This window comes from Cherax quadricarinatus, chromosome 24, assembly GCF_038502225.1.
Source record: "Cherax quadricarinatus isolate ZL_2023a chromosome 24, ASM3850222v1, whole genome shotgun sequence".
NCBI classification, from domain to species: Eukaryota; Metazoa; Arthropoda; class Malacostraca; order Decapoda; family Parastacidae; genus Cherax; species Cherax quadricarinatus.
Window position 1 is genome coordinate 29,748,950 of NC_091315.1, and position 5,732 is coordinate 29,754,681.

A 5,732-nucleotide genomic window follows, 5' to 3' on the forward strand; every position below is an offset into this window, starting at 1 on the left:
TTTGTTCCCGGGTTACCCAGTCATGTTTCATGGTTAAAGTGATGATTTTCATTCTTTAAAAATCGGTGGGGCCCAGTCATGTTCCGAGGCCCTGTGGAAGACACAAGTGGGCAGCTGTTGCTGGCTGGAGCATGAAAATTATAATGATGGTGTTTGGGGAAGGAATGCCATTGATCACTCTTGTGACTTTGCTGCTGTATTGATTATGACATCTGTGGCACCGTGACACTATCCAGAGCTCATGGTATCTGTAACCTTGTGACGCTGTCCTGTGCCCAAACACATGAAGTTGGCATTGCTTTTCATTCTGTTTTCTTCAATATTAAGTTATTTAGCCAAAAGAGGTTACTCTAAGGCAGGTCATTTCAAAGCTCAGCCCTATTAAGTGTATGCCACACCGTCTCCAGAATGCCACCCCACAATATATACTTATATGTATGTATATATACTTATATGTATGTATATATATATATATATATATATATATATATATATATATATATATATATATATATATATATATATATATATATATATATATATATATATATAGGATGTGGGTCCACCTCTGGTGTAAATTGTGGGACCCATAGCCTCGGAAAAGTGGATAAAAAGGCTTCAAGGAAGAATATTTGGAATTCTTCCTGAAGCCGTTTGAATATTCCACTTCCCCTACCACCCCATCTTTTCATTCATTTTTACCGATTGGTATATTTTATTACATAATATGGTGCAAAAGGTTTAAGAGATACATTGTTGATATACAGATGGCATACACAGTACATGAGATGTGAGAGATACATGTCTAGTACATATTGTTACGCGTTTGTCACTGATTATAATGCGAAAATCTCATCCAGCTCTTCAGAGCTGGGGTGTGTGCCCAAAATACAGCAGGCATTACCCCTGTGAACAGCAGCGCTGAGTCGCTGGAATAAAAACCTAGCTGTCCTGGGGTCCCTAGTTACCCTGATGAGTCTTTTGCCTAGCTTTTTAAGGAACATAGATGCGCTCTTTCCCTGTGAGCCAAGGGTCTCTGAGCCAATGGGAACAAACATAATGATGGGCAAGTTCTCCATATTTTCTAGATTTTTGAAACTCCCTGAAGCTGGCGGCTTCAGGGAGTGTATTGGAGATAGGTATCAGCCAAGGTAGATGCACATGTGTAGTCAAACACCATCTGCTTGCCATCTGTCCAGGCTTGAAGGGTGATACCATCTAGACGCTTTTGGCTGCCATCAGATCCGCATAGTTGGGGTGGCTCCCTTACTGCTGGGCATCCGACTGTTGTGAGGCTTCTCTTGATAATGTTATTAACCTCCTCATGTCTTGCAATCTTTCCCTCGGATTTACAACACACAAGACCATGGTACCCGAATCGGTCTGCTGCCTCACTGCCACAAATGCACCTGTGTTTGGCGAGAATAGGGGCGGCAAGACGAAAGGCAACACGAATACGGATGGTCTGTGGGTCGAGGCGTGTGCCAAGGCTGGAGTGGGGAACAGCCAACAGAAAGTCACCAGCATGAGGAGCTCTCACTGCCAAGAGGCGGGTTCTATCCTTCCCTGACACACTCTGAAGCACTGTTGAGGCTATATTCTCCACAACCTGGCCATCCTAGTGCGACTGTTTGTAGTTGTTGGGGGAGCAGGTCCGGTTTCAGAGCCCATAAAATTATCCCAGATCATGGCTCCGTCAGTTTTTGCATCCTGTACCCATTCAATTGGATGGTAACAGGATGGAATAAACAGGTCATCAAATGCCTTGCGGGCTCTAACGCTATATTTATGTTGTTTTAATTAAAAATCCATATCTTACATATTGTTAATTTCAGTTCCATGTGCAAAGGATCTCCTAACTCACTTTGTTAGGTATGCTCTTTGGGGATACCAGTCAACAGAAGGATTTAAATGTCACTTGAGTAAATATTTCATCCTTAGACATCTTTATTCTATATTTCTGCTGTGTTATTTTTAACTTGTATTGGTAGTTTGGCTACGCTAATATATTTAATCGTTTTTCTTTTTACCATGGGGTTTTTCATCCATTTAAAAAAAATTACCAGATAACTGTCATGAATGTGTCAACAAACATTCATGTAAACCATGAAATAAATTATATGTAGAACAAACTGGTACTAACACGAAAATAATAATAAATCAGATTAAATCTAGCTTCCGAACACATCAGAATTTCACAGCACTCTCTCTCTCTCTCTCTCTCTCTGTCTCTCTCTCTCTCTCTCTCTCTCTCTCTCTTTCTCTCTCTCTCTTCTAGTAACTTGAATAAATTTATCCTCCCTCACTTCCCACCAAAACAATGTATGCAAATCTCGTGCTGACATGAATATCATTGAATTATGATGCATTAAGTATAGTGCTTATTGTAATTTAAGTATTTGCCAGGGAATACAAAAGTTTGGCAAGTGTCAGAAACAAAATATGTGGTAGGCAGTAGTAATATATAATGCATCAGGACTTTATGTGAAATTCAGTCATTTGCCTTTTTATTACATCCAGACGTTTCGCACACGGGTTCAGAGGGTTACTAGTGAAACGGGGCAAAGCGAGGTTGAGTCCCAGCTATTGGTCCCGTTTCTGAACCCACTTAAAAGGAAGGGGAAGTACTTTTTGACAATGAAAAGTTCTTGATCCAAGAAATTTCGAGTTTTCTTCTCCTCCCATGGATCAAATCTAATTGTCTCATTCTCCAGACGCTACATAAACCCTTACGGGTTTTGTGTAAGGGTTTATATTACTTGCTCAGTAATATAATAACAAATTGATCATTTAACATGAGTTATTCTGTCCCGGTGATTGCCCAGTCAGGGAGGGTGATGCTGGTGAAAAGCTCTTGATCCGAGGAACTGGTGCTTTCCTCCCTTTCATCGGATCAAACCTTATTACGTCCCTTTCCCATAGCGCTGTATGACCATCACGGGATTAGAGCTTCTCGGTGAAATATAATAATAATTAAATACAATAATAATAATAATAATAATAATAATAATAATAATAATAATAATAATAATAATAATAATAATAATAATAATAATAATAATAATAATAATAATAATAATAATAATAATAATGAAATATTTGAAATTAAGACACTTGCACAAGTGTCTTAATTTCATCTTGTCAGTATTATATACCATTCTTGCACATCTTGTCAGACACTGCAACATCATGGAATCTTGATTCTGAGGACATGTACATAACCTTCACGACTACGACAACTACTACTACAACTAACCCATCTCTTTGGGAAGGACCTACTTCCACTGGGGAATCCCGCCTACCAGTGACTATGCCCTCGTCTGCTACACCTGACGTTACTATATAAGCGCCAGGCTCCTTGCTTCTGCTCCAGAATCTCCACGACTATGGTGCTCTTCGCACCTACTCCAAGGTTGAGGGACTGATTACCTCATCTTCTGCACATAGTCTTACTGTCTTCAAGCTTTGTCCTAGAATTTGTATTGATAAAGCCACTGGATGGCGAAACGTCTACAATAAAGATACCCAGATGTTGCACAAGTGTCTTAATTTCATCTTGTCGGTATTATATACCATTCTTGCACAATAAAATATTTTTAAAAACTTCAGTGTTCTCATATTCATGTAAATTCGCATGACAGGAATACATGCAATATATTAAAGACTTTTTAATGTCAAAGTTGTATTTAAAAATCTTGATACAGTAAAAAAACTTTTGATAAAAAATCCTCCCCAAAATGTTGACGGATGTGTCTATAAGATTCCATGTAAAATTTGCGATAAAGTTTATTACGGTCAAACTGGTAAAAGTCTCTAACTATGATTAAAACAACATAAATATAGCATTAGAACTGGACAAGATTTAAATGCTCGATTTATTCATGTGAGAGATTTTAACCATCCAATTGATTTTCAAAAAGTTGAGAAAGATGTATCAAGCAAGTCCATGGTCGACAGGAATATAATTGAATCTTGTTTCATAAAAAGCAGTTTTGAAAATAATATGAATATTTCTTATGGTTTATATAAATTGATTGATTTATAATTAATAAGATTTAGGAAGGGTTTAATGATACATTAGACAGGTAAAAAATCTTAATGCTTGGAGAGAGTATCAGTTGTGTTTAACAGAGTCGGGTTTTGAGACGTAAGGTGTATTCTTGCCCTTATATGCCTTTCTGTTGATAATGTGAGAAGTCACGAAAGTGCTTGGAATTTAATTTTTTTTCACAATGGTTGTTCTTCATATATATATATATATATATATATATATATATATATATATATATATATATATATATATATATATATATATATATATATATATATATACATATATATATATATATATATATATAAATATATATATATATATATATACACCATATATATAAATATATATATATATATACACCATATATATAAATATATATATATATATACACCATATATATAAATATATATATATATATACACCATATATATAAATATATATATATATATATACACCATATATATAAATATATATATATATATACACCATATATATAAATATATATATATATATATATATAAATATATACACACACATATACACATATATATATATATATATATATATATATATATATTTATGTATGTATGGTGTATGGTATAGGAGGTAGGTTACTGAAAGCAGTGAAGAGTTTTTACGAGGATAGTGAGGCTCAAGTTAGAGTATGTAGGAAAGAGGGAGATTATTTCCAAGTAAAAGTAGGTCTTAGACAAGGATGTGTGATGTCACCGTGGTTGTTTAATATATTTATAGATAAGGTTGTAAGAGAAGTAAATGCGAGGGTCTTGGCAAGAGGCGTGGAGTTTAAAGATAAAGAACCACACATAAAGTGGGAGTTGTTACAGTTGCTCTTTGCTGATGACACTGTGCTCTTGGGAGATTCTGAAGAGAAGTTGCAGAGGTTGGTGGATGAATTTGGTAGGGTATGTAAAAGAAGAAAATTAAAAGTGAATACAGGAAAGAGTAAGGTTATGAGGATAACAAAAAGATTAGGTGATGAAAGATTAGATATCAGATTGGAGGGAGAGAGTATGGAGGAGGTGAATGTATTCAGATATTTGGGAGTGGACGTGTCAGCGGATGGGTCTATGGAAGATGAGGTGAATCATAGAATTGATGAGGGGAAAAGGGTGAGCGGTGCACTTAGGAGTGTGTGGAGGCAAAGAACTTTGTCCTTGGAGGCAAAGAGGGGAATGTATGAGAGTATAGTTTTACCAACGCTCTTACATGGGTGTGAAGCATAGGTGATGAATGTTGCAGCGAGGAGAAGGCTGGAGGCAGTGGAGATGTCATGTCTGAGGGCAATGTGTGGTGTGAATATAATGCAGAGAATTCTTAGTTTGGAAGTTAGGAGGAGGTGCGGGACTGCCAAAACTGTTGTCCAGAGGGCTGAGGAAGGGTTGTTGAGGTGGTTCGGACATGTAGAGAGAATGGAGCCAAACAGAATGACTTCAAGAGTGTATCAGTCTGTAGTGGAAGGAAGGCGGGGTAGGGGGCAGCCTAGGAAAGGTTGGAGGGAGGGGGTTAAAGGAGGTTTTGTGTCCGAGGGGCTTGGACTTCCAGCGGGCATGCGTGAGCGTGTTTGATAGGATTGAATCGAGACAAATGGTTTTTAATACTTGACGTGCTGTTGGAGTGTGAGCAAAGTAACATTTATGAAAGAATTCAGGGAAACCGG